The sequence below is a fragment of the Cervus canadensis genome, chromosome 30 (assembly GCF_019320065.1).
Source record: "Cervus canadensis isolate Bull #8, Minnesota chromosome 30, ASM1932006v1, whole genome shotgun sequence".
Lineage (NCBI taxonomy): Eukaryota > Metazoa > Chordata > Mammalia > Artiodactyla > Cervidae > Cervus > Cervus canadensis.
Window position 1 is genome coordinate 7031139 of NC_057415.1, and position 11418 is coordinate 7042556.

The following is an 11418-nucleotide window of genomic DNA, read 5'->3' on the forward strand; positions in this document are numbered from 1 at the left end:
CTCTCTTCGGACGTGAATTTTCCAATTTGTTTGTTTTAGTTGACACCTTGATTTTTATTTATCTGAGTAGAAATAGATTGACTCACCATCTCTGAACCCTGACAATATTTAGCTCACAACGCTTCGTGAAATAATTTTCTTAAATACCCAACTCCACTCCCTCCCAGTTCAGATTTCAACTCTGCATCAGTTAAACATCCAAATCCACCAACTCCAAATTTCTTATTGAAATTGGACTTGAACCCTTCATAAATGAGAATTCCCTGGGGGGGAGGGCAGGAACTACTGTATTCACAAATGTGATAAAAATATTTCAGGACTCCATCATCCATACCAAACAGAGCCCTTTAAAGACAATTTGGCAAAAATTTAGATTCTCTTCTTGATTTATTTTTTCAGAGTGAAAGGGATTCCAGCGGGAACAGCTGCAGAAATACTGAGGCGACGAAAAACACTTTAGACACACGATGTGACACCCAGGCCAGTGAAAATGGACTGAAGGAGTCAGAGGGCTTTATCCTAACATTCGACAGCTCCAGAAAGTCGCTTCCTCTTTTTCTCCTCTTCTTTTTCTTCCTCTTCTTTTCTCTCCTGCTCTTTCACCCTTTCAGAAATACCCTTCCCTCCCATTCCCTGGTCCGGGCGTGCCGAGTGAGCGATGGAGCCGAGTCAGAGTTGCGGAAAGGTCAGCAGAACAAATTTTCGAAGCAGCAGTCGCGTTTGGACGTTTGGAGCGCAGATGTCGGAGCAGGGTCCACGGTGTTTGTGTGTGAGTGTGTGTGTGTGTGTTGGGGAACAGGTGATCCACAGAGAAAGACGTGCCTGTTGCGGCCTCCACGCGCACCTGGGGACCCTATTTCCTGGGTGGATAGGGTGGCGTTCTTGTCAAGCCCGGGTTTGAGGCTGTGCTGGGGTAAGCCCGCCGTTTGCAACCCCTTCAGGAGGAAGCTGCGCACCAAGGTGGCGTCTCCGTCACCGCTGAATTAAGGCGCAGAGATCTAGAGGCGAATTGACCGGCGTTAAGATACCCGATCGAGCAAGTCTCCCGTAGAATAGGGCTGAAAGGAAGGTACCAACGAACGCAGGCAGGACGTTTACCCAGCACTTCCGTGGAGCCAGGCACTACCAGACACTTCCTCACCTTTAAACTTGACAGCCACAGTTTAAGACGGACTGATTTGCCCCCATTTTACAGATGAGTGAAATGAGGATGGGAGGTGACAAGTGGCATCTCAGCTGATAAGTAGGGAACAAAGACCCCTGCTGATGTCCCACTTCTAAGGCAACACAACGGCGAGCAACTTAAGGCCTTAACACAGAAAAAGTTCAATGGGAGTCTTTCCGGCCCTTTTATCGGCTTCTCGGTTTAGTTGAGGGAGAAGATAACACGTGCTCCTCCGAAGCGACCCCCGCTCCCCCCACCCCCGCGTCTTCTCCTAATGGTCCCCGCACCGCTCCCCCCAAACCCCCCTGCCAGCCGGCAGGGTAAAGCCCTCGAGACCCGCCAACTCCCTCCCCGCTCACCGCGGAGGTGTGAGCGATGTGTTGATTATTCATATTTTTGCCGAGCTTACCCTCCACCGCAGCCGGCGGGCCGCATTTCACACGTACACGCACGTACACACTTATACACGCGCGCTCCGCGGCCCTGCGCTCGCCCTGCGCTCTGCGCTCGCGGGCATCGCGCCCCCCACCCCAGGGACCCCCTCCTCGATCTGGTGTGTGTGCGTGCGTGTGTGTGTGTGTGTGTGTGTATTAGTCGCTCAGTCGTGTCCTACTCTTTGCGGTCCCATGGACAGTAACCCACCGGGCTCCTCTGTCCATGGGATTCTCCAGGCAAGAATACTGGAATGGGTAACCATTTTCTTCTCCAGGGCACCTTCCCGACCCAGGGATCGAACCGGAGTCTCCCGCATTTACTGTCTGAGCCACCTGGGAAGGAGAGCCGTGAGCAAAAGGCTCCCACTTCCCTCTCTGCACAAGTCACCTCTTCCTCCAACCTCCGAAACGCACCCTTGGCTTCCAGATCCAACTTTCTTCCCCATAATGCACTTGTCTTCCCAACTCCCCATCCCTACCCCCGCCCCGGATTGCGTGGGTGGAGAGGGGGAGTGGGTAGAGCTACAAACATGTCACCAGTCAGAATATCATTCCAGTCGGCACCAGGCGATATCCTCCCACACACACACCTCAGCGTCACCTCCACCCACACCACACACCTCCGTGGCAAGAGACAAAATCGGGAAAAGGCAGTTGGGTACAAGGCATGCTTCCACGTTGTCTTTAACGGTGTAAACAGGACTTCTAGCTCTAGGACCTCCTCAAATGCTGCCCCGGGCATAGAAATTCCATTTCTGGCTGATGCGAACCCCTCCGTATCTCCCAGGAGGTGGACATGCATTTCAGGGCGGCGGGGTTCAGGGTTAGGAAACCTCAGAACAGGCTAGGAAAACAGCGAGCAGACCGGGCCGGGCAGCTCCGTCCCACCCTCGAAGGGGCGACAGAACTTCCACTTACTCTGGTTTCACGGGGGACATCGAGCAGGAGTCAAGTTGCTTGGAGGGTCAGCAGCGGGGACTGTCTCGAGGGCCGAAGCGCCTGAACAGTACTATCAGCAATGGCAGCTGCGCCCGATAGGGGGCGCTGGACTAAAGGCAGTAAAACCCTCTCGGGTGCCGCACTTTCTGCAGCTCTGACGCGGGGCGAGTTGGGGCGCTCTAGTGTTTCCAAGGCTTCCCTGGTGGCTCAGCTGGTAAAGAACTTGCCTGCATTGCGGGAGACCTGGGTTCGATCCCTGGGTTGACAAGATACCCTGGAGAAGGCAACGGCTACCCACTCCAGTATTTCGGCCTGGAGAATTCCATGGACAGAGGAGCCTGGCGAGCTACAGTCCATGGGGTCGCAAAGTGGCCCCTATGTGGGAAGCAGGATGAAAAAGGAGAAACCCTTCCGGCTTTGGTGTCCTCAGACCCAGATTAGAGCCTCGCATTTGCTGGTGAGGTCTTGGGCATTTGATCCTCCTCCTAGGGGTCTCAGTTTCCTAATCCGTAAAGTGGGCGTGTTATTACTTTGAACCTGTTTCTTTATTGGTAAAAGTGGACCTATTTCTTTCCCCACGGCTTCACTTGCCTTATCGAGTAAAAAAAATAGCTTAGGTGAAAGTAGCTGGCCCATAGTAGGTGTTCAATAAATGCCTGTTTCCCTTCGCCAACTTCATCGGTAAAATGCGCAGGATGATATGGGCTCATTGTGCGTCCCTAGGGCCTGTGAGTCTCCTGTGAGGGTGGTTTTCCCCCACCACCCGTCCTGACCCCACCCTGCCTGTGAGCTCCTTGATCAGGATTTCTGACTTGCTTTTCTTAGTTCCTTGGCCCGCACCGCCTGTTCCCTGCAGTGGGCGCTATTTTTGTTGCTGTTTGTTTGTTTTTTAAACATGGAACTATCTTTCCTTGTTCTTTGGAACCTGTCTGGTGCCTCCGGGTGTCAGAGGGCCTGGAAGGCACTCGATGGGGCCTTTCCCGGGGAGGCGCTGGGACTTGCTAGGAGTCTGCGATGGGGACCCAGCGCTGCCATTTCCGCCGCAGTGGGCCGGTCGCACCCCGAACGCGAGCGCGGTTGGCTATGGGGCCATTGCAGGCGGGCAGGCGTGCTGGAATCGCGGAAACCTCCAGAGAATTGAAGGAAAATGCAAGGAGTTCTGGAAAGGTCCTTCGGTCGGGGTGGCCATCGCCAGCTGATTGGTGGGGAGCCGGGGGCCCCTCCGCGCGCTGCGCGCTCCGCCGGGGACGCGGCTCTCTGAGCGCAGAGTGCTGGTCTCGGTCTCCGAGGAGCTGAACTCCTGAATAGCGCTTCCGATAATCCGCGTTCAGCGAAGCTGACCAGGGAAGACAAGAGGCGAAAGAAACCAGACCCAGAGAGCAGGAAAGGAGAGGGCCCGGGGGAAGAAAGAGGTTCCGGAAATTTTATATCCCAGAGTACTAAAGCCTCCTAGAAGCTCCTGATTAACTGCACCTTTTATGCAAAAACAATGTATGTTTAATGCAGAAAAAATATGCATAGAAACAAAACAACAAAAGAAATTCATAACCACGCCTAATCAAACTAACGAAGACTGGTTGTTCATATTTGGGTGGGTTTTCTCTCACCTGATTTCTATATGCTGATTTGTAACTTTTCTGCTTACTTAATATAGCATATTTTCCATACAACTAAATATTTTCCTACAGTAACGTTTAATATTGGCATACTATTTCATTTTCCAAAAAAGTTACACTATTGTCTAACTGATTGCTATTGTTGAACCTTTAAGTTATTTCTGATTTTTCACCATTATAATAAATAACACTGTGATGAACATCTTTGTAGATTTTGCTTGTCACATACTATGTGAGATAAAGTCCTAGAAGTAAAATTGCAAGATCAAGGGTTATGCATTTTTCTTAAACCTTGATACAGAGTGATAAATTGTCTTCTTGGAACACAGTATTTACTCTCTCCCTGCCCCCACCCTCAATCTTGCTCAATCCTGGAAGTTATTTTCTTGTTTTAAAAATTTGTCAGTTTGATAGATTGCAAATGTCTTTTGGTTCTTTTATTTGATATTTATTTATATTTCATGAATTTCCAATAAGGAGAAATTATATTTCATTCATTTTTTGGCCACTGCGTTTTGGGGGGTGTTGCAATTTCCTGTTTTATTAGGATGTTACATTCTAATTCATCATGTATGTTGCAAATATTTTCCCCAATCTTTGTTTGCCCTTCATTGTGTTTATGGTAATTTTTTGGTGGCAGATACAGATGTAGTTAAAAATTTTTAATGTGCAAGTAATAAAATAGCAGTGACTTAAATTATAAAGACACTTAAATATCTGACATAACAAGAAATCTGAGGGTAGATGGCCCCAAGTTCGGTGGTAGTGTTGCTCACTCACTAAGTCGTGTCTGACCCTCTGTGGCCCACCAGGCTCCTCTGTCCATGGAATTTCCCAGGCAAGAATACTGGAGTGGGTTGCCATTTCCTTCTCCAGAGAATCTTTCTGACCCAGGGATGAAACCCGTGTCCCCTGCATTGCAAGTGCATTCTTCACCACTGGGCCACCTGGGTACCACTCACGAATGCCATTAACCACCTGATGCTTTTGCCCTTCATCTCACTGTCGTTTGCATACTGAGTTTTCAGTCTCATGTTTATTGCCTTTTGGTAATGAGATGGTTCATACAGCAGCAGACTCCCATAGCAAAAATTCAAGGCAGGAAGCAAGAGGAACAGAGGTACCACAAGTTTCTGTCCCCTTAAAAGCTTTTCCAGAAACATCCTTTATGTCTCCCCTGTTAGGATTAAGTTAAATGGTATCCATGGTCAGATAGGTAGCTGAGAAAGCAAGTACCCACTTTTTCATCCTCTGTGTGACAGGCCTCAGAGATGCGGGTTGAAAATCCTTCCCTATTCTAAAATAATTTAAATATTGACCTATATTTTTTTATAATTTCTTTTCCCATTAAAAATTTCCCTAAATAAGTAGATGTGTTTGCTGTGGTCTTGGTTTCACTTTCAACAATAAGGACCAAAATCTTAGAAGAGAATTTGAATATAAGTTTAGTTGCAGATATATTTAAGTATTTAATTCACTCATTTTATTCAAAATATATTTGCTATTTATATATTAACTATATGCCGTCTGGAATTTATTTTGGTTTACATTATGAGGGGGAAGTCAAACTTCTGTAACCAAATGGTTAGGTTTACCAATAGCATTTATTACATAATCTGTATTTTCCCCAAAATGTGAAATGTCACTGTATTTTTAAATAAATATTGAGACTTTTAAATTGGAATGGAAATTTAGATGGATATATCTAGAAACTAGGAATGCAAGGAGATCCAACCAATCCATCCTAAAGGAGATCAGTCCTGGGTGTTCATTGGAAGGACTGATGTTGAAGCTGAAACTCCAACACTTTGGCCACCTCATGTGAAGAGCTGACTCATTGGAAAAGACCCTGATGCTGGGAAAGATTGAAGGCAGGAGGAGAAGGGGACGACAGAGGATGAGATGGTTTGATGGCATCACTGACTGAATGGACATGAGTTTGGGTAGACTCCGGGAGTTGGTGATGGAGGGAGGCCTGGCGTGCTGCGGTTCATGGGGTCGCAAAGAGTCGGACACGACTGAGCGACTGAACTGAACTGAACTGATATCTAGAAACTAGGAATGCATATTTTATTTTCTCAGTTCCATTTGCATAGCTGAATTTTGTGTTCTGGTTTGTTTTTATTCCTCACGACTATTTTGGCTTACATCAACAGTGCGCCAAAAACTTGGTATTATCTGATTTTCTAATGTTGGCTATGAAGTTACATCTCACTGTTGCTGGCATTTCTTTGATTGCTCCTGCTGGCGAGCATCTTTTCAGATACTTTTTAACCATCTGGGTCCCCTCCAGTGGCTCCTTTGCCCACTGGGTTCTCAGCCTTGGTGATTGTTGTTGCTAATACTTCTTGCTGCTACTACTGTTGATGCAGATGATTTGCAGGAATACCTTGTCTGCCGAGATGTTAATCCATCATCAATTTTAGATGTCAACAAATATTAACTCTAAATCTGTCATCGGTCATTATTGTCACTGTTGTCCTGTTTTAAATAGGAATGCATCCATTTTGTGCTGTAGGGTCTTATTCAAGAGCTCTTTCTGGCCCTTAAGTCCTCAAAGAAATACTCCTACGTTTTGATTAGAGCTTTTGCTTTCCTATTTACATGCCTTAACACGGTCTTTTTGCCTTTTTATACTGTTCATGGGGTTCTCAAGGCAAGAATGCTGAAGTGATTTGCCATTCCCTTCTCCAGTGGACCACGTTTTGTCAGAACTCCCCACCGTGACCCGTCCGTCTTGGGTGGGTCCGTCATGCCTATACGACATGGCTTATAGTTTCATTGAGTTATGTAAGGTAGTGATCCATGTGATCAGTTTGGTTAGTTTTCTGTGATTGTGGTTTTCATTCTGTCTGCACTCTGATGGGTGAGGATGAGGCTTGTGGAAGCTTCCTGATGGGAGGGACTAGCCATAGGGGAATCTGGGTCTTGCTTTGATGGGCAGAGCCATACTCAGTAAACATTTAATCCTATTTTCTGTTGATGGGTGGGGCTGTGTTCCCTCCCTGAAGTTTGGCCTGAGGCCAAACTATGGTGGGGGTAATGGTGCTAATGGTGACCTTCTCCAAAAGCACTTATGCCAGACACCACGGCTCCCAGGACTGTTGTATTCAGTGCCCCTGACTCTGTGGCAGGCCACTGTCCACGCCTCCGCCAGAGACTCCTGGACACACTCAGGCAAGTCTGGCTCAGTCTCTTTTGGGGTCACTGAATATTCATTGGAAGGACTGTTGCTGAAGCTGAAGTTCCAACACTTTGACCACCTGATGCAAAGAACTGACTCATTTGAAATGACCCTGATGCTGGGAAAGATTGAAGGCAGGAGGAGAAGGGGATGATGAGGATGAGATTGTTGAATGGCATCACCGACTCAATGGACATGAGTTTGAGCAAGCTCCGGGAGTTGGTGATGGACAGGGAAGCCTGGTGTGAGGCAGTCCATGGGGTTGCAAAGAGCCGGACATGACTGAGCAACTGAACTGAGCTGAACTGAGCACAGTCTAGATTTTGTTTTCTCCCTTAAAGTGAGCCATGAAAATGTGATGGTTACATTGTAACATGGTAAGAAAGAAAAGTATCCCAAATTATTTGGGACAGAACCTCCTTTCTGTACGTGATGTAATTTACAATTCCTTCTGGGAAATAATTAGCATTCTTGAGCAATTTTTGGAGAACTTTTACTGAGGTCACGAGCACCTTCTGAGTTGTGGACCTTGATAGGAATCTGGTAATATTAACTGGCACCCCTTTATTACAGCACCTACCATTTTCTATCCATTTCTCTGCCAACAGACAAGCTTTTGAAGTGACTGACTCAGGACATTATTCCCTCATGGCAAGTTTGAAATACAACTTTGACATGAGCTGGTAATAATTTTTTACCAGTAAAGTTTCTTTTGACAATAGTTGATACGGTACTCACTTCAATGGCACATGTACTAAAATTGGAATGATACAGAGAAAGTTAACATGGTCCCTGCCCAAGGAAAACCGTTGATACCATCTTCAGATCTTCATTTAGATATATTTCTCAGTTGACCAACATATGAGTAATTTTTGGGGGGGGAGTGATATGTGGATTTTATCATTTTTGTAGTGATACCACTACCACCATTAGAATTCAGTTTGATAATAATCCCCAAGTGTTGTTTAGAATCCTTTCACACAATGTTGACATTAAGTGTTGACTTCCAGTACATTCTCTGCTCTCATTGTGATGACAGTTGTTTCAGAGTGTCATTTTCCCAGTGTCTTTACACTGGTTCATTAAATTTCTCTCTTTCTCTTTAACTACAAGTTCTCTGTAAATGTCTAAAGACGTTGCATAGCCAGTAATCGCTCTTCTGACAAAGGGAAGTAGATTCAAGGACCCTGGACAAGTCTCTTCACGATTCTGTGCTTTAGTTTCTCCATCTTTTAGATGTGATAGTGATACGTTTCAGCTATTTTTGTTATGTGTTCAGGTAATAGGAGTTTATAATTTATTATTATTATTATTATTATTTGGTTGCACTGGGTCTTCATTGCTGTGCTGGTTTTTCTCTAATTGTGGTGAGCTACTCTTCATTGTGGTGCACAGATTTCTCATTGCAGTGGCTTCTCTGTCCGGGGTGCACAGGCTCTAGGCGCATGGGCTTCAGTAGCTGCGGCACTTGGACTCAGCAGTTGCGACTCAGGGGCTTAGTTGCTCCACGGCATGTGGGGTCTTTCTGGACCAGGGATTGAACCCGTGTCCTTTGCACTGGCAGATGGATTCTTATCCACTGTACCACTAAGGAAGTCCAAGGTGGAGTCTTGTGTGGACTTCAGCTCCTCCAGGACTCAGTGATGGAAGAAGTGAAACACTTAGAATGATTGTACATTTACCTTTTCTAGATTTAAGCTCCAGGGGTCTATGGAGAATAGGCAGGCAGCTACAGCTAGAGACTGCTATACTAAAGAGCTTCATCCTTATGTCTGAGAGTTTTTTCATGTTTCTTATGACAATTCATGTTAAAGGGGCAGCGACCTTTAATCCCGGGTCTCCTCTGCCTCTCTCAGATGCCCATCCCGTGTTGAGGATGCAGCCCCAAACAGGTGAGGTCTGGAGTGGTGCCCCTGAAAGGCTTGCAGTACCCGGTGCGTGGTGCTGGCGCGCAGGTAGAACTGGGGGTCCCCCGCATCGTCTCCAGTCTCCCACTCCTCTGAGCTAGGACACGCCGGTGGGGTGACTTCCACTGGCCCCTGGGTAGCTTTTCGTCTGAAGAAAATGTGTGAAACGAACGCAGAGGAAACACCTGTCTCGGCAGACCCTCCCCTCAATCCAGTCTCACCTGCGATGTATCTTGGAGAAATTCCTTGAAGTTTATTGTATGAGAATGGCACCTTTCTCTGGTTTCCAGCTTATAATGTGTCTTTTTATTATAATATTCTTTTGGCAATTTCAATAGGAATTTGGAGTCTGGTGCTCAGACGACTGGAATCTCTTACTCAGGTCTGTATTCCCAGCACCTAGTAAAATATAATAAGTGTAAAGAATGTGTGTGTGATGAAGAAGAGATGAATTCAGTGAATTTTGATCACATACTGTAGAGTCTAAATCAGGGCCCTTTTGAGGATTAAAGGAGACACTGGCCTGGTGAGATACTGGATCAGCAGGAGTGAGATGGGACTCTTCCCAGCAAACAAGGAGACATGGTCACTCTGTGCATAAGGGAAATGGGGAAGAAAGAGAAGAAGGAAAGAGGAAAAAAGAGTAGGATGAAAGAATGAGAGAAAAAATAATGTGCTTGGATTCCCACAGAAACCAATTCTGAGATGGAGAGTGGGATGCAGAAAACTGATTGAAGAATCTTGTCAACAGTAAATGAGGGGGACTTCAAAATGAGTTGGTCCAGTGGTTAAGAATCTCCCTTGCAACACAGGGGACATGGGTTTGATCCTTGATCTGGGAACTAAGATCCCACATGCCTTGGAGCAACTAAGCCCACAGGCCACTGCTACTGAGCCTGCACACTGCAACGAAAGATCCCATATGATGTAACTGAGATCTGATGCAGCCAAATAAATGAATAAATTAAAAAAAAAATAGTATATGGGATTGAGTGGGAGAAGTAAGATTGGGCGGAGGGAAAAGTTGATGGGCCACAGGGAACTTTGAAGCTGGGATGGCCCTGCAGAGATGTCCCAGAGCAAAGCAAGGAGCTTTTGCCTTTCCACTGCAGCATCCTCTGCTCACAGAATGTATGCTGGCTGTGGGAAGATAGTATGACCTTGGGTGAGACACCTTCCTTCCATAAAGGTCGATTCCCTCCCAGAGACGTCGCTGTGGATCTTCACCAGCCAGCACGGCCAGTAGTTAGGGTGTGCCCAGGGTAGGGTCCGGGTAGCTCGCCACAGTGGCAGCTGCTGTCTGCCCAAGGTGCTGCTCCATCCCCTCCTTCATAGAGTAAGTTCAGTCCCATCTGAAAAGTTCCGAGGGGTCTCACTGGGACAAACTGCAGCTGGACTCAAGGCCATAGCTGATATTCGTCATCTTCCTCTACTACCCATTTGAGAGTCCCCTCACCCTCAAGTAGCACTTCCACTGGTCAGGGCGAACTTCATTGATAAGAACTTCGAGTCTCTGGTGACCATACCCCTCTCAGGCTGTGGCTGTTGGACGTTTCCATTTGCCATCAGAATTAGGGTTAGGGTGAGGGTACCAAGCGATTCCCCTACTGGACCACTTGTAAGAAAGATCCATCCCCCTCTGCTCCCCTTAAGTAACAGCAGCCTCCCTTCTCCCAGTGATCAGGGTCAATTACCCCCCAGGCAGGATGGTGACCCCTTTCTTTGGCGGCTGGTCTCTTAGCACAAGGAGCCCCAAATGGCCAAGCAATCAGTTCAGTTCAGCTCAGTCACTCAGTCGTGTCCGACTCTTTGCGACCCCATGAATCGCAGCATGCCAGGCCTCCCTGTCCATCACCAACTCCCGGAGTTTACTCAAACCCATGTCCATCGAGTCGGTGATGCCATCCAACCATCTCATCGTCTGTCGTCCCCTTCTCCTCCTGCCCCCAACCCCTCCCAGCATCAGAGCTTTTTCCAATGAGTCAACTCTTCTCATGAGGTGACCAAAGTACTGGAGTTTCAGCTTCAGCATCAGTCCTTCCAATGAACACCCAGGACTGATCTCCTTTAGGATGGACTGGTTGGATCTCCTTGCAGCCCAAGGGACTCTCAAGAGTCTTCTCCAACACCACAGTTCAAAAGCATTGATTTTCAGTGCTCAGCTTTCTTTATA

General features: G+C 47.0%; 1 non-coding gene across 1 annotated transcript; it reads left to right on the plus strand.

Annotated features, from left to right (window-relative positions):
* Positions 1–8068: 8068 nt before the first annotated feature.
* LOC122432137 lies at positions 8069–8175 on the plus strand. The gene has a single exon (XR_006266754.1). It is a non-coding gene; the product is annotated as a U6 spliceosomal RNA (small nuclear RNA).
* The last annotated feature ends 3243 nt before the right edge of the window (positions 8176–11418 follow it).